This window comes from Cervus canadensis, chromosome 15 (genome assembly GCF_019320065.1).
Source record: "Cervus canadensis isolate Bull #8, Minnesota chromosome 15, ASM1932006v1, whole genome shotgun sequence".
NCBI classification, from domain to species: Eukaryota; Metazoa; Chordata; class Mammalia; order Artiodactyla; family Cervidae; genus Cervus; species Cervus canadensis.
In genome coordinates this window covers 71,360,846-71,379,641 of record NC_057400.1, presented here as the reverse complement: position 1 = coordinate 71,379,641, position 18,796 = coordinate 71,360,846, and positions in this window count along the sequence as shown.

The window sequence follows — 18,796 nt, the reverse complement described above, 5'->3', positions numbered from 1 at the left end:
GAGGTGAGTTTCCTGAAGGCAGCATTAGTTAGGTCTAATGTTGTGTCTTCTGATTTGTTAATTCACTTCATTTACATAGAGTGATCATTGCTATGCGAGGGATAAGTACTGCCATTTTATGTTTTTTTGGTTGCTCTGTATCTCCATTGTTTCTTTTGTTTTTTCTGTCTGCTATTTCGGTTTGGTCTTTTTCTGTGATTGTCTTTTTAGTTTTCTCTTTCTCTGTATTTCATGTCTTTGCTCTAAGTTTATGTTCTGTGGTTACCGTAAGGGTTGTATAAAACGTCTCACAGATGAAGCAGTTCTTTTGCTGCTGACAGCAACTTGTCTTCATTTGTCTATTTGGGTTTCATCATTTTCCTTTTCCCCTTTGGCTTTTTTATTGTCTCAAATTACTCCTTTTTATGTTATGAGTTTGTTACTAAATTTAAGTATCTATAATGATTTTTTTCTGCCTTTTTCCCTTTAGCTTTTATGCTCTGACAAAGTGTTTAAAAAACCTATTCTGAGGAAGAGTTGCAATTTTCTGATTCTATCTATCACCTTAACTCAAAGTTTGGGTACTTTTGCCTTTTCATCACTCATAAGAAAGTTCCTTTCAATTTTTCTTATAAATCTAGTTTTGATGAACTCTCAGTTTCTATTCATCTCTGAAAGCCCTTATTACTCTTTCACGTCTAAAGGAAAATTTTGCTTAAGTAGGATATTTTTGGATGACAGCTTTAATCTTTCAATATTTTGAGAATGTCATTTCACTGCATCCCAGCCTAAGAGTTCCTGCTGAGAAAGCTGCTGATGGCCTAATGGAGGTTCCTTTGTAGATTACCATCCTTTGGTCCCTGGCTTCCTTCAAAATTTCTTTGTGATTCACTTTTGATAATTTTAATATAATGTGTCTTGGAAAAAAATATTTTTGCATTGAGGGAATTAGGTATTATCTTAGCTTCATGGACTTATATATTCAGTTCCTTCCCCAAGTTTGGGAAGTTCTCAGCTATTATTTCTTTGAACTCTATCCTCCCTCTGTCTCTTTTCTCTTTCTGGGATGCCCATTACCATGATGTTTTCCTTCCTAAAAGAGTTTGATAGCTCTTGTAGAATTTTCCCTCTTTTTAGGCCTTAAATCTCTTTCCTATTCTGCTTGCATCATTTATAGATTTATATCTTCAAGCTCAGCTAATTCTCTCTTCCATTAGGTTTGCTCTGTTTTCAATGATTTTAAGGCATTCTTCATCTCATTTATTGAGTTCTTCAGCTCTACAATTTCTGTTTGGTTTTTTTAAAGTTTCAGTCTCTTTGGTAAAGCAAAGAGACTTTGTTCCTCACCAGCATATCCAAAGTAGTGAAAATCTTTCTAATTTAGATAAAGCTTTTTTAAAAAACTTGATTCTAAGTATTCAGCATGTTAGAAATCATGGGCCTTTCTTTTGCTTTCCAGTAGCTGAATATATGTTCTTGGTTTCTCTTACCTGAGAGGCCTCTGCTTATACGTGTGAGTCACACTTTCCAGCTCTGCACCATCTCAGTCAGAGGTGTCACCCAGAGGCATCATCACTGTTTGCTGCCTTGGGGAAACTGGTGCTTTGCTGCTGCCAGGTTGCCGACATGCTGCCTGGGGCACCAAGATGGTGGGCTCTACCACCATGTCCAGGATCTCCTGGGTCACAGGCTCCACAAGGGGGGGGGGGGAGGGTCACAGGAGCCTCTACTGTGTCAGGTATTGTCAGGTTTGCAGACTCTACCACTGTGAGGGGTGGGAGTCCCAGGCCCCGCTGCTGCTATTGCCCAGTTACCAAGGCTACAGCAGCCAGGAGGCCAGAGCCCTGTGCACGACCTCCCCTACTCCTGCCAGGTTCCCTGGGGCTGTGGCTCAGCAGCCTCAGCCAGGGGACCAGGATTGCAGGCACCAACTCCACTGTTCCACAGTTCCACCTTCTCTATGTGTTCCAGTCCGTCTACCTATTCTCTGGCATCCTGGTGTTTTGGCCAGAGGTACATTTGCTGAGTTATGTATGTTTTACTGGCTATAGATTGAAAGAGAGAGACAAAGAGTATCTTCCTCTGCCATAATGCTAAGGCAATTCCAAATATAATTTTCTATATTTAGTGAAATTATCCTTCAGGAACAAAGAGGAAATAAAGGTATTTGGAAATGAAAGAAAGTTAAAATAATTTGTCATAAACAGACTTAAAGATAGACTAAGGCTAGTACTTGCAGTACTTCAAACATTAAGGCAATGATCAAAGAAGAAATAAAAAAGAAAAACAGTAAGAGAAGAAATATAAACATATACAATAGATTATACTTCTCTCTAAATAACATAAATTATACTTGGTGACTAATACAGAAATCATCTTATATCAAAAACAGCAACATTTTTAAATAGGAGAGGTAAATAGAACTAAAAGGAAGGATGTACAATTATGATTTAGAGTTATCAACAATTTCTTCTGCCTAGTCAAATTTGCTGTTGAATGACTAGTGATTTTCATTTCACCTATTGTGCTTTTCACTTTCAGAACATTTCTTTTATTCTTTTTTATATTTTATGTTAACTGATATTCTCATTTCAGGTGAAATATATTTCCTTATGTACATTTAGTGCCATCTATCTTCATATATATGTGTATATATACACGTTTGTGTGTATTTAGAAAAGTCACTAAATGATGGTCAGCCCTCAACAACTAAACTCAGCAGTCTTTAAAGAGGGAAGAAACAAATTTTCAGAGTAAACATATTATAATATTCAGAATGCCCAGCTCTCAAAAACACCAACAACAAAATTACAAATCATACAAAGGAAAAGTCAATTCACAGGAAAGTAAGTATTTGACAGAAACCATTCCTGAGGAAGCCCAGACAATGGAAGGAAATATTAGTCAAAAACATTAAATAAACTATCTTAAATATGCTCAATGACTTATAGAAAACCATGGAAAACAACCAAAGGAAATCAAATTACAACTATGTAAGCAAATTGAGAATATCAACAGATACAATTATTAAAAGGAGTCAAACCAAACTTCTGGAATTGAAAAGCACAATGGCTGAAACAAAAGTCACTAGAGGTCTTCAACAGAAGATTTGAGCAGGCAGAAGAAAGAAGCAATGAACCTGGAGATATGGCAACTGAAATGAACCCATCTAAGGAACAGAAGAAATATACAAAAAAGATCTTCAAGACCCAGATAATCATGATGGTGTGATCACTCACCTAGAGCCAGACATCCTGGAATTTGAAGTCTAACAGACCTTAGGAAGCATCACTACAAACAAAGCTAGTGGAGATGATGGAATTCCAGGTGAGCTATTTCAAATCCTAAAAGATGATGCTGTGAATGTGCTGCACTCAATATGCCAGCAAATTTGGAAAACTTAGCAGTGGCCACAGGGCTGGAAAAGGTCAGTTTTCACTCCAATCCCAAAGAAAGGGAAAGGCAATGCCAAAGAATGTTCAAACTACCACACAATTGCACTCATCTCACATGCTAGCAAAGTAATGCTCAAAATTCTCCAACCAAGGCTTCACTAGGACATGAACCATGAACTTCCAGATGTTCAGCTGGTTTTAGAAAAAGCAGAGAACCAGAAATCAAATCACCAACCTCTGTTGGATCATCAAAAAAGCAAGAGAGTTCCAGAAAAACATCTACTTCTGTTTTATTGACTAAGCCAAAGTGTTTGACTATGTAGATAGCAACAAAATGTGGAAAATTCGTCAAGAGATGGGAATACCAGACCTGCCTCTTGAGAAATCTGTATGCAGGTCAAGAAGCAACAGTTAGAACTGGACATGGAACAAAAGACTGATTCCAAATTGGGAAAGGAGTACATCAAGGCTGTATTTTGTCACCCTGCTTATTTAACTTATATGCAGAATACACCATGAGAAAAGCTGGGCTGGATGAAGCACAAGCTGGAATCAAGATTGCTGGGAGAAATATCAATAACCTCAGATATGCAGATGACACCACCCTTATGGAAGAAAGCGAAGAGGAACTAAAGAGCCTCTTGATGAAAGTGAAAGAGGAGAGTGGGAAAGTTGGCTTAAAACTCAACATTCAAAAAACGAAGATCAGGGCATCCAGTCCCATCACTTCATAGAAAATAGATGAGGAAACAATGAAAACAGTGAGAGACTTAATTTGGGGGGCTCCAAAATGACTGCAGATGGTGACTCCAGCCAAGAAATTAAAAGACACTTGCTCCTTAGAAGAAAAACTATGACAAACCTAGACAGCATATTAAAAAGCAGAGATGCTACTTTGCCAACAAAGGTCCATCTAGTCAAAGCCATGGTTTTTCCAGTAGTCATGTATGGATGTGAGAGTTGGATGATAAAGAAAGCTGAGCACTGAAGAATTGATGCTTTTGAAATGTGGTATTGGAGAAGACTCTTGAAAGTCCCTTGAACTTCAGGGAGATGAAACCAGTGCATCCTAAAGGAACTCAGTCCTGAATATTCATTGGAAGGACTGATGCTGAAGCTGAAACTCCCATACTTTGGAGACCTGATGCAAAGAACTGACTCATTGGAAAACACCCTGATGTTGGGAAAGACTGAAGACAGGAAGAGAAGGGGACAACAGGATGAGATGGTTGGATGGCATCACTGACTCAATGGATATGTGTTTGAGCAATTTCTGGAAGTTGGTGATGTACATGGAAGCCTAGCATGCTGCAGTCTACGGGGTCGCAAAGAGTCGGATATGACTGAGCAACTGAATTGAACTGAACTAAAGGAACAGAAAGAAAAAAGAATGGAGAATAATTAATAAGCTTGAGTGACTTGTGTAAGTCAAAAATGCCAACATATGCATAACAGAGTTTCAGGAGAAGACAGAAAGGAACAAAATGGAGCAGGAAGAATTCTTAAGAAATAATGGCCAAAAGCTTCCCAAAGCTGCTGATGCATATACACATTCAAGTTGCTCAACAAATACCATGCTGAATAAGACATCCACACCAACTCATATTACAGTAAATTATCAAAGGCCAAACATAAAGAATGCTTAATGCTTTATACAGACTCATCACGTACAAGAGATTTCAATAAGATTAACAGCTGATATTCTACCTGTACCATGGAGGCCAGAAGACGTTGGATGGCATTTTTAAAGTCCTGAAAGAAAAGAACTGTCAGCCAATAATTTTATATCCAGCAAACTAGCCTTCAAAAATGAAAGTGAAATTAAGACATTTTCAGATGAATAAAAACTGAGGGAGTAAATTACAAGTAGACCTACACTACCAGAGATGTTAAGAGAAACCTTCATGCTGAAATGAAAAGACCCTAGACATTAACTTAAAGTTAGAAAAAATGAAAAACAATGGCAAGGGTGACTATATAGGTAAATATAAAGGCTGATGTTATTGCACTTTAGGTTTATAACTCTTTTTTTTATATGATTTAAAAGGCAACTACATAAAACAATAATTAAAAATCAACATCAATGAGAAAATAATCTATGAAGATGTAATTTGTAACAATAATGATATAAAATGTAAGGGATGGAAAGGTATACAAGCAGAGTATTTCTATATTGTTGATACTAAGTTGATATTATTCAAATAAAATTTGTTTAATTGAAACAATTGTTCAGTTCAGTCGCTCAGTTGTGTCTGACTCTTCACGACCCCATGAATCGGAGCATGCCAGGCCTCCCTGTCCATCACAAACTCCCAGAGTTTACTCAAACTCATGCCCATCATGTTGGTGATGCCATCCAGCCATCTCATCCTCTGTCGTCCCCTTCTCCTCCTGCCCCCAATCCCTCCCACCATCAGGGTCTTTTCCAATGAGTCAACTCTTCGCATGAGGCGGCCAAAGTATTGGAGTTTCAGCTTCAGCATCAGTCCTTCCAATGAACACCCAGGACTGATCTCCTTCAGGATGGACTGGTTGGATCTCCTTGCAGTCCAAGGGACTCTCAAGAATCTTCTCCAACACCACAGTTCAAAAGCATCAATTTTTTAGCACTCACGTTTCTTCACAGTCCAACTCTCACATCCATACATGACCACTGGAAAAACCATAGCCTTGACCAGACGGACCTTTGTTGGCAAAGTAATGTCTCTGCTTTTTAATATGCTATCTAGATTGGTCATAACTTTCCTTCCAAGGAGTAAGTGTCTTTTAATTTCATGGCTGCAATCACCATCTGCAGTGATTTTGGAGCCCCAAAAAATAAATCTGACACTGTTTCCACTGTCTCCCCATCTATTTCCCATGAAGCGATGGGACCAGATGCCATGATCTTAGTTTTCTGAAAGTTGAGCTTTAAGCCAACTTTTTCACTCTCCTCTTTCACTTTCATCAAGAGGCTCTTTAGTTCTTCTTCACTTTCTGCCATAAGGGTGGTGTCATCTGCATATCTGAGGTTATTGATATTTCTCCCAGCAATCTTGATTCCAGCTTGTGCTTCTTCCAGCCCAGCGTTTCTCATGATGTACTCTGCATGTAAGTTAAATAAGCAGGGTGACAATATATAGCCTTGACGTACTCCTTTTCCTATTTGGAACCAGTCTGTTGTTCCATGTCCAGTTCTAACTGTTGCTTTCTGACCTGCATACAGGTTTCTCAAGAGGCAGGTCAGGTGGTCTGGTATTCCCATCTCCAACAGAATTTTCCACAGTTTATTGTGATCCACAGAGTTGAAGGCATTGGCGTAGTCAATAAAGCAGAAATAGATGTTTTTCTGGAGATCTCTTGCTTTTTTGATGATCCAGCGGATGTTGGCAATTTGATCTCTGGTTCCTCTGCCTTTTCTAAAACCAGCTTGAACATCTGGAAGTTCTCAGTTCACATAATCCTGAAGCCTGGCTTGGAGAATTTTGAGCATTACTTTACTAGTGTGTGAGATGAGTGCAATTGTGCAGTAGTTTGAGCATTCTTTGGGATTGCCCTTCTTAGAGATTGGAATGAAAATGGACCTTTTCCAGTCCTGTGGCCACTGCTGAGTTTTCCAAATTTACTGGCATATTGAGTGCAGCACTTTCACAGCATCATCTTTCAGGATTTGAAATAGCTCAACTGGAATTCCATCACATCTACTAGCTTTGTTTGTAGTGATGCTTTCTAAGGCCCACTTGACTTCACATTCCAGGATGTCTGGCTCTAGGTGAGTGATCACACCATTGGGATTATCTGGGTCATGAAGATCTTTTTTGTACAGTTCTTCTGTGTATTCTTGCCACCTCTTCTTAATATTTTCTGCTTCTGTTATGTCCATACCATTTCTGTCCTTTATTGAGCCCATTTTTGCATGAAATATTCACTTGGTATCTCTATGGTTGTTAATTGTTAAAGGTAACCACTTTAAATAACTAAAAATTACACAGAAAAGTAAAAAAAAGAAAGGAATCCTATTGTACACCACAAAAAAATCAACTAAACACACACAAAAAATAAGGGAGGAACAAAATATATGTAAAACAAATAGGCAAATGGCAGAAGGAAATCCTTCATTGAAGTAAATTTCTTTAAATATAAGTAAACTCTCCTTTTAGAAGGCAAAGTTTGGCCTCCCCATAGGGCCAGTGCCAGCTACTTCCAGACTGGAAGCGGGGTGTGCAGTGGGCATGGAAGAAAGTTGGACCACACACGTTTGGCATCGTGGGGACTAAGCCCCCTACATAGGCAGTCCACATGAATGGAGATCCCAAAGATCCCCTTTCAAGCAGGCTTCTTCAAATTTCCTCAGAGTGCCTCAATGCCACTATGGGCTCTGGTCTCTGGTGGCTTCTCCTTGCAAGTGATAGGAAGAAAGTTGAGATATACACAAATGGGAGTTCATTCATTCAGTATCTCCAGTCCCCCAGCTGCCACAGGAGGCTGAAGCTAGAAAAGGAACAGAGACAAATTCCTCTCAGTGACCGAGAGTCTTGACCGGATAATTACAAAAATGTACATGTATTTTCCACTCAGTGACCGAGAGTCTTGACTGGATAATTACAAGAATGTACATGTATTTTCCACTCAGTGACCAAGAGTCTTGACTGGATAATTACAAAAATATACATGTATTGAAGGAGGAGCCCCCGGAGTAGAGAAGAAAAGGAAAGCACCATGAGAGAAATGAGATGCTTGTCTCCAAGTTCGGGGCAGGAGGTGGGGTTCCCTGAGAAAGTGCTCTTTTGGTTGAGAGTTGAAAGATGAGCTGCAACTACCCAGGGAGCAGATGCGTGCTGTGAGGGAGGCAGAATAGGGTGGGGAGTGGGAAGACATTGGGTAGGGAGCAAGGTCCACACTGGGAAGAAAGTGAGTGAAGAAGGGTCGGGGGGCGGGGGGCACTGGGGCCGGGAACGTCCGGGGGTAGGAAGAGCAAGTGCAAAGAGTGAAGAGGGATGACACTGGGGCAGGGAACAGTGTCCATGCAGGGATAATAGTGAATGCAAAGGATCTGAGGCCAGAAGCCCCTTGTGGCTGAAAAGAAGGGAGGCTTGAGATAGTCCAGTGCTGGGAAGGTGTGCAGCCCGAATCCTGGGGGAAATGGGAAGTCTACAGTGCTGAGGGCTCCACAGCTATGGGACCAGAGGCCTTTCCCATTACTTGATACCAGAGTTCCTGCTGCTTCATGATGTAGTCTGGAAAAACTGACCAGTCAGTCTACATTGTCTATACTTTGTCTACACTGGCCGCTTCAGTCCAAGACAAGCTGACGTCACTCCTTCATCAGCGTGGTCACTCGTTGGCCCAAGTGTTGGTCTAGTAAGATGCTACTTTTCATCCCTGAATATTCAACAAATGTTAGTGAATTCCACCAGTACTAAGCACCTAGCTCCATGTCAGCTACAAGTACATGCTGGAGCCCAGTTCTAGGAGAGGGGACAGTCACAGGAGCCCTGACTGGGCCGCCTTCCTAGGCTTCGGTGTCCTCACCTGTGAAAACAGCCCTAAGAGCTGCACACAGGGTGCTCAGCTATGCTGGACACTCTTTAAGAGTCTCCTGCATATTGGCTCTGGGGCAGCTGCTGCCATCCCTGCTTTTACAGATGAGACTGCTGAGGCTTCAGAGGGGCGGAGGGCAGGAAAGGAAGCAGCTGGGCACATCTCTCCCCAGGGCTCTGCTCCCTGGTCCCCGCTGAGCAGACACTTGCCTCCCTGCACTGCTGATGAGGGTTTTCTTACAGACCTTGCGGCATGGGGCACACAGGCATCAGGGACAGCCTGGCCCGGACACTCAGAGTGGATACAACTCAGGCCAGACCTCAACCTGGCAGCAAACGGCAATATGGTGATGCCCACCTCCAACTTCAGATGTGCGTGCGCCGTGAGGGGGCCACCTGGAGAGCACACACACACAAACTGTGTGTGCACAGCTGAGCGTCTCCTTGTGGCTCCTGGCCCCTGGACTTCTCATCCTCCTCACGTGCCCCCTTGGCGAGGGTCTCAAAGGAGATGAAGTCCACGTGCCCTGCACTCTCAAAGATGCTCAGCTTACATCACCGGGTGTGCTCAGAGGCTTCATCTCCAGAGGAAGAGCAGCTTCAGAGCTGGCTGAGAGCCCTAATGCCTGAGGCCGGGCCCCTGAGATAGGGGCTTGGGGATGGAAAGCTGGGATGGGGGTGGGGGGGTCTGTGTGCAGGCCTTGTCCCAAACCAACACTCCTGCCCTCTCCATTTTCCACTGAAGCATGTCAAGATACTGACGACCTCCACTTGCCAAACCTCTACGGCCACCTCCCCTGACCACACTGTGTCCACCCCTCCTATAGCCTAGCTACCCTCTACATGCGCCCCCCCACACCATCAGCCTCCTTCTCGCTCACCTTGGCTGCTTGGCTGGTCACTCGGTCGTTCCCGAGACCACCTCTGCTCCCTGCTCTGTGCCACTCTCCAGGATCTCTGCCCCAGTCCCACCTCGTCTCTGGGAACACCAGGAACTCAGTCAGAAACCACTTCCCTCTGCTCTCCAGCTGACCCTCAGCAAGTCCTGTCAATGCTCCTTTACAACATGTGCCGTTACTCCAAGGCTTGGCCCACGTCCCACTCAATAGCTGCCAATGGCCCCCATGCGCTTCTCCAAGGTCTCTATCCCGAAGGGCTACCATGCCTCTGCCCAGTGTCTAGTCCCACTCTCTCCCAGCCTGTCCTGCCTGTGGGCCTGGGCACTGCCTTGTCCTTTTCTGGAAACCCAGCAAAACCCCTGCTGTCCCTTGCAGGCCCTGCTGATGCTCGGCCAAGCATCACTGCGGCAGGGTGGTTGCTGAGTCCTTGCTGGCTCCACAAGGTAGCCACCTTATCTGTCTGGCCCAGGACTGTGCCTGGCACTGAGCAGGATGCAGGTGTTTGTTGAGCACATGGGAGGGTAGGCTCTGAGTGGGCTTGAGCCAATTCACACAGAGGAAAGGACGGGGCAAAGCCCTCACCCTGACAAAGCTCAGCGGTGATCTCAGGCAGGCCCCTTGGCCTCCCAGGACCTCCGAGGCCCCTTCTCAGCCTGGAAACATTGGAGGCAGAGCCGTGGAGCAGGTGCTTCAGCCCAAGCCTGTGACAAGGAAGCAAAGCATGGGTACATGGCTTTGAGATGTTGCAATCAACCCCATGCCCTGATCCAAGCACTTCCTCTTCTTCTGGGCTGTCTGGGAAGCCCCAGGAGACACAGCAGACAGTGAAACGACCTGAGAGCAGGTGAGACAGCAGGGACATTCCTGGGGCTGCTCTGACACCCAGTGGTGACTCTCAGAACCAGCTGTGGCAAGGGAGAAGTGCAGCTGCTCCCAAGGTGGACAGAAAGCATGGGGGAGACGGAAGAAAGGATGTGAACAAGTCTATTCCAGACCAGTGGTTCTCAAGATCTGAACTTGCAGTGGAACCAATTTAAGGGCCAGTTGGTGACTCAAGTTTCTGAGCCGAGCCTGAGAATGTGTGTTTCTAATAGGTTCCCATCGGCCACTAAAGAACCACTGTTTAGAAGTGGAATGGAAGAGAAGGGATGGGTGTGTTAATACTGTGTCCTCTGGGGTGGAACTTCCACTATTACCCTTACCTTATAGTAGAAATGGGCTTCTCTGGTGGCTCAACTGGTAAAGAATCTGCCTGCAATGCAGGAGGCCTGGGTTCGATACCTGGGAAGATCCCCCGGAGAAGGGAACAGCTATCCATTCCAGTATTCTGGCCTGGAGAATTCCATGGACTGTACAGTCTATGGGGTCGCAAAGAGTCAGACAAGACTGAGCAACTTTCAGTATGGAAGAAGTAGCTGAGACTTGCAGAGCCCATGCTGTCTATGTTCCCACAGTGCTAGCCCCAAGTCCTGGTCCCCACTGCATGTCTGTGGGATGGCTATAGACTGCTCTTGTACCTGCCATACCTATTTGGACAGGTGAGGTGGCTGAAAGTGGGATAAACAGCCTCCATGGCACATTGCCCAGGACACCTCCCTGCAGAAACTCTAGGCCTCAGTCACCCATTGCACCCAGAATGTATTCCCTGCCCAGGAGGTGCTCACCTGGCCTCTTATGGGTAACTGAAAGAACCAGGCAGGCTCTGCCTGAGAGGCTAAATAGCACACCAGGTTCATTGTCCATTGGGCAGTGGAAGGTCACCTGGATGGCACAGCGTCACCAGCCCTCCTGGGCCCCACAGGGAAGCACTTCTGATTTAATTTCCCACCAGCCAGGCAGAGAAAAGGCCAGACAGACATGCAAATCAGTGCCAGGCACCCATCCCTCACTGTGTCCCACTGGGTCACTCCTCTCATCAGAGTGCTTAGCTGGAAGGGGGAGAAAGGCTTCCTAGGTTGTCAGCAGGCACTCAAGAGTGCAGGAGGGAAGATGCTCCTTGGAGAGGTGAGAGGAAGGCAGAAGTGTTCAGGTCAAGTAGGGCACTGGGAAGCTAAGACCAGGGAAAAGTCAAGGCTGGACAGAACCCCTGGGGGCCAGTGGAAGTGCAGACTCCAGCCTACCCTGGACCCCTCAGGACTTTGTGCTTGAGTCTCAGAGACATGCACTTCTCATCAGCCCCTGGGCACCAGAGTCTGGACCTCAATGTTTCTGAGCCAAAGATCACCACACCCCACATCTCAAGTGAGGTAGGGAGGCCTATTCTTCCCAGTCCAAGAAGAGACCCCAGAAATAACAGAGCAACAGGCAAGAATATGTAACTCACAGAGAACCAGGGGAGCGGAAATAGTGAGGAGCCAGGATGTAATCTGCCATGATACTCAGTGATTACTTGATAGACTGAATGAATTTAATGTATTAAAGAATGGAGGTAATGACTATACCCCTTGTTGGAAAGGGTGAATGTCTTTCTCTAGGTGCAAACCTGCCAATCAGTTGGTAAGAAGGGAAAGAAATAATGGAGCAATAAAAAAATTGTGACCAAACGACATTTGTATTACATGAACCAACAATTTACATGTAATTTGCAACTATCCACTTTATTAACCAGTAAATGCTGTACAAGTGAGGGTTAATAGGACTTCCACTGAGTGTTAAGGATAGGGGACCATCAGTAGTTACCATTTACTCTGGCTCATCAGGAGCTGCAGCCAGGGCAACTTCTTCCTGAGCTCAGATTCACAGCTCCCCAGACCCCTCGCATGGCACCAGGGCCACGTGACTAGCTCTCGCCACCGGAATAAGAGAAGATTGAGCACCACTGCCAAGCCGAGAAGGGCTCCTCTCTATCCTCCTCCAGCAGGATGCAGACGCTCCCTGCAGACTGCAAGGTACCAGACGGAAGCAGCCCTTATCTCCACATGACTACCAGGAGCAAAAGGCCACACAGGCCTCATGGATGCAGACTTGAGCAATAGATTTTGGCCTTCAGCCCCCAAGCTGGCTTATCACAGCAGTCAGCCTCTGTGCATACCATTCTCTAATCCCAATCTCAGGTGTTGGTGTGATCCTAGAGGCACCAACCAATGGAGAAGCTCCAGATATGCTCCAAATAACTTTGTCATCCACTAGTTCCACATGGTCAAAAAAATCACAATACCTCCACAAGCCCCACACTAAGATGAGTCACTTTTGAACAATATACTTCATTCCTTGTTAGTGAAAGTACTGGGCTGGTCAAAACCTTTGTTCAGATTTTTCGTAGCATTTTAGGGAGAAACCCAAACGAACTTTTTGGCCAACCCAATAAAACCGTATGAATGGGCAAATTCCTTACGTACTGATATAGAAATACCTCAGATATTTTGTGAAGAAAAAAAGGATAAAACAGGATATATCAGCAGTTTTCAAGGTATGATCCAATGATCTCTGAGGGTGCAAAAGACCCTTTCAGAGGATCTGCAAGGTTCTCCAACTCTGTGTCTACATGAGGCCTTATTTCCTTCTATCCTTCAATCAAAAAAACAAACAAAAAACCAGACTGAATGCATAAGCAGATAAATCCAGCTATTAAACCAGATGCTAAAATTTTTCAAATATAAAAACACTTGGACATCTGTGTCTCTTTTTCTGTTTTGCATATAGGGTTATCGCTACTGTCTTTCTAAATTCCATATATATGCATTAGTATACTGTATTGGTCTTTATCTTTCTGGCTTACTTCACTCTGTATAATGGGCTCCAGTTTCATCCATCTCATTAGAACTGATTCAAATGAATTCTTTTTAATGGCTGAGTAATATTCCATGGTGTATATGTACCACAGCTTCCTTATCCATTTGTCTGCTGATGGGCATTTAGGTTGCTTCCATGTCCTGGCTATTATAAACAGTGCTGCGATGAACATTGGGCTACACATGTCTCTTTCAGATCTGGTTTCCGTGGTGTGTATGCCCAGGAGTGGGATTGCTGGGTCATATGGCAGTTCTATTTCCAGTTTTTTAAGGAATCTCCACTCTGTTCTCCATAGTGGCTGTGCTAGTTTGCATTCCCACCAACAGTGTAAGAGGGTTCCCTTTTCTCCACACCCTCTCAAGCATTTATTGCTTGTAGACTTTTGGATAGCAGCCATCCTGACTGGCGTGTAATGGTACCTCATTGAGGTTTTGATTTGCATTTCTCTGACTTTTAGACTCTGTGGGAGAAGGCAAGGGTGGAATGTTCTGAGAGAACAGCATTGAAACAAGTATACTATCAAGGGTGAAACAGATCATCAGCCCAGGTTGGATGCATGAGACAAGTGCTCAGGGCTGGTGCACTGGGAAGACCCAGAGGGATGGGGTGGGGAGGGAGGTGGGAGGGGGGATCGGGATGGGGAACACATGTAAATCCATGGCTGATTCATGTCAATGTATGGCAAAAACCACTACAATATTGTAAAGTAATTAGCCTCCAACTAATAAAAATAAATGGAAAAAAAAACACTTGGCCTCACTGATTTTGTATTGGAAAATATTTTTTATAAAGTCTATTTTTCAAATACAATGGGTTTACCATTTTGTAAAGTTTTTAAATTTCTCAACTTTATTTTCTAATATGGTAAATAATGATAAATTGGTAATATGGTAATTTGGTAAATAGAGTTTATTTGGTCTAATATGGTAAATAAAGAGTTCCTGGGAGGCCTCAAAACTTTAACCCTATAGGATACTGAGACTAAAACGTCTGACTACCACTGGGGTATATACTATCTGTTCTCATTAAAAAAAAAAAAGCAGAAAGATAAGAATTTATCTTTGTACTAGTTTATATATGCATGAAGAAAAACTCACGAAGGATAAATAAACCAGTATGAGTGGTTAAGCAAAGAGAAGGTAGGAAATGGGCAGATAGAAGACCCTTTAGTGAATCTTTATTTCATTTTGAATCTATGTATGTATGTATGTGTGTATGTATACGTATGTGTGTGTATATATATATCACCTATTCAAAAACAACTAAAACATTAAAAAAAAAAAAAAAAACAGCCAGAGACAGTATGACAGAAGATGAGAATTAAGTCCAGCTGAAAAGTAAAACAGCTTACAAAGTCTGTGTGGAGTGTCACCCCTCCCCCATATCCAGAAATAACTGTCCCTGGGCAAAATATGAGAGAATTCTTCTCTGAAGAAATGAAACTAAGAGACTTAGAGCTTTTAGTATGAAGATTCCTCATCTTAAACTATGACAGGCAACCACACATCACAATTTAATCAAAGTCTGCAACAGATGAAATAAACATAAAAGCCCAGAGGAGAGTAGTTCAGAAATGAAAGAAAATTTTAAATAATTCTTTAAAACAAAACAACAAAAACACAAAGTCGTACCCAAAGATATCTGAAAAGTTACTGAACCCACACTGCCAAGCTCAGGAAGCTAACTGTGTGCTCTCAAGAAAAGAATTTTAACTTCTGAGTGTCAGTTTCATTCAGTGTAACCCAGATAAATACCTCCTTTACAGAGTTACTGGTTGGGGCATAGGCTTGGATTACCGTGATATTGAATGGTTTGTCTTGGAAACGAACAGAGATCATTCTGTTGTTTTTGAGATCACATCCAAGTACTGCATTTTGGACTCTGTTGTTGACTATCATGGCTACTCCATTTCTTCTAAGGGATTCCTGCCCACAGTAGTAGACATAATGGTCATCTGAGTTAAATTCACCCATTCCAGTCCATTTTAGTTTGTTCATTCCTAGGATGTCGACATTCACTCTTGCCATCTCCTGTTTGACCACTTCCAATTTGCCTTGATTCATGGACCTAACATTCCAGGTTCCTATGCAATATTGCTCTTTACAGCATCGGACCTTGCTTCTATCACCAGTCCCATCCACAACTGGGTATTGTTTTTGCTTTGGCTCCATCCCTTCATTCTTTCTGGAGTTATTTCTCCACTAGCATATTGGGCACCTACCGAACTGGGGAGTTTCTCTTTCGGTATCCTATCATTTTGCCTTTTCATACTGTTCATGGGGTTCTCAAGGCAAGAATACTGAAGTGGTTTGCCATTCCCTTCTCCAGTGGACCACATTCTGTCAGACCTCTCCACCATGACCCAACTGTCTTGGGTGGCCCCACACGGCATGGCTTAGTTTCATGGAGTTAGACAAGACTATGGTCCTGTGATCAGATTGGCTAGTTTTCTGTGATTATGGTTTCAGTCTGTCTGCCCTCTGATGCCCTCTCGAAACACCTGCCGTCTTACTTGGGTTCCTCTTACCTTGGATGTGGGGTATCTCTTCACGGCTGCTCCAGCAAAGTGCAGCCACTGCTCCTTACCTTGGATAAGGGGTATCTTCTCATGGCCACCCCTCCTGACCTTGAACATGGAGTAGTTCCTTCACATGGAATGCAAAAGTAGGAAGTCAAGAAACACCTGGAGTAACAGGCAAATTTGGCCTTGGAGTATGGAATGAAGCAAGGCAAAGGCTAATAGAGTTTTGCCAAGAGAACGCACTGGTCATAGCAAACACCCTCTTTCAACAACACAAGAGAACACTCTACACATGGACATCACCAGATGGCCAACACCAAAATCAGACTCATTATATTCTTTGCAGCCAAAGATGGAGAAGCTCTATACAGTCAGTAAAAACAAGACCTGGAGCTGACTGTGGCTCAGATCATGAACTCCTTATTGCCAAATTCAGACTTAAACTGAAGAGAGTAGGGATTCAGGTATGACCTAAATCAAATCCCTTATACAGTGGAAGTGAGAAATAGATTTAAGGGACTAGATTTGATAGACAGAGAGCCTGATGAACTATGGATGGAGGTTGGTGACATTGTACAGGAGACAGGGATCAAGACCATACCCATGGAAAAGAAATGCAAAAAGGCAAAATGGTTGTCTGAGGAGGCCTTACAAATAGGTGTGAAAAGAAGAGAAGCAAAAGCAAAGGAGAAAAGGAAAGATATTCCCATTTGAATGCAGGGTTCCAAAGAATAGCCAGGAGAGATAAAAAAGCCCTTCTCAGCAATCAATGCAAAGAAATAGAGGAAAACAACAGAATGGGAAAGACTAGAGATCTCTTCAAGAAAATTAGAGATACCAAGGGAACATTTCATGCAAAGATGGGCTCAATAAAGGACAGAAATGGTATGGACATAGCAGAAGCAGAAGATATTAAGAAGAGGTGGCAAGAATACACAGAAGAACTGTACAAAAAGATCTTCACGACCCAGATAATCACAATGGTGTGATCACTCACCTAGAGCCAGACATCCTGGAATGTGAAGTCAAGTGGGCCTTAGAAAGCATCACTATGACAAAACTAGTGGATGTGATGGAATTCCAGTTGAGCTATTTCAAATCCTGAAAGATGATGCTGTGAAAGTGCTGCACTCAATATGCCAGCAAATTTGGAAAACTCAACAGTGGCCACAGGACTGGAAAAGGTCAGTTTTCATTCCAATCCCTCAGAAAGGCAATCCCAAAGAATGCTCAAACTACTGCACAATTGCACTCATCTCACACACCAGTAAATTAATGCTCAAAATTATCCAAGCCAGGCTTCAGCAATATGTGAACCAAGAACTTTCAGACGTTCAAGCTGGTTTTGAAAAGGCAGAGGAACCAGAGATCAAATTGCCAATATCCGCTGGATCATCGAAAGAGCAAGACAGTTCCAGAAAAACATCTATTTCTGCTTTATTGACCTCACCAATACCTTCGACTGTGTGGATCACAATAAACTGTGGAAAATGCTGAAAGAGATGGGAATACCAGACCACCTGACCTGCCTCTTGAGAAATCTGTATGCCAGTCAGGAAGCAACAGTTAGAACTGGACATGGAACAACAGACTGGTTCCAAACAGGAAAAGGAGTACGTCAAGGCCGTATGTTGTCACCCTGCTTATTTAACTTATATGCAGAGTACATCATGAGAAACGCTGGTCTGGAAGCACAAGCTGGAATCAAGATTGCCGGGAGAAATATCAATAACCTCAGACATGCAGATGACACCACCCTTATGGCAGAAAATGAAGAGGAACTAAAAAGCCTCTTGATGAAAGTTGAAGAGGAGAGTGAAAAAGTTGGCTTAAAGCTCAACATTCAGAAAACTAAGATCACAGTACCTGGTCCCATCACCTCATGGGAAACAGATGGGGAAACAGTGGAGACAGTGTCAGACTTTATTTTTCTGGGCTCCAAAATCACTGCAGATGGTGATTGCAGCCATGAAATTAAAAGATGCTTACTCCTTGGAAGGAAAGTTATGACCAATGTAGATAGCATATTAAAAAGCAGAGACATTACTTTGCCAACAAAGGTCCATCTGGTCAAGGCTATGGTTTTTCCAGTGGTCATGTATGGATGTGAGAGTTGGACTGTGAAGAAAGCTGACTGCCAAAAAATTGATGCTTTTGAACTGTGGTGTTGGAGAAGACTCGAGAGTCCTTTGGACTGCAAGGAGATCCAACCATCCATCCTAAAGGAGATAAGTCCTGGGTGTTCTTTGGAAGGACTGACGCTGAAGCTGAAACTCCAATACTAACCTCATGTGAAGAGTTGACTCATTGGAAAAGACCCTGATGCTGGGAGGGAGTGGGGGCAGGAGGAGAAGGGGACAACAGAGGATGAGATGGCTGGATGGCATCACCGACTCGATGGGCATGACTTTGGGTAAACTCCGGGAGTTTGTGATGGACAGGGAGGCCTGGCATGCTGCGATTCATGGGGTCGCAAAGAGTTGGACATGACTGAGCGACTGAACTGAACTGAACTGACAGAGTTAAGACAGGAATTTAATGAGTTATTGTTTTCTGATGTGACAACACATTCCCTAGCACTTAGGGAAAGCTCACTAAATGGCATTCTTATTGCCTGTGAAGCAGCAGAAAAAGCTGTGTTACTACAAAATAATTTGAAAAAAAAAAAAAAAGATTGGTGTTTGCCAGAGGAGATAGTGAGAGATGGGAGAAATGCATGAACTGTTTTTAATCTTTATAGTTTAAATAAAC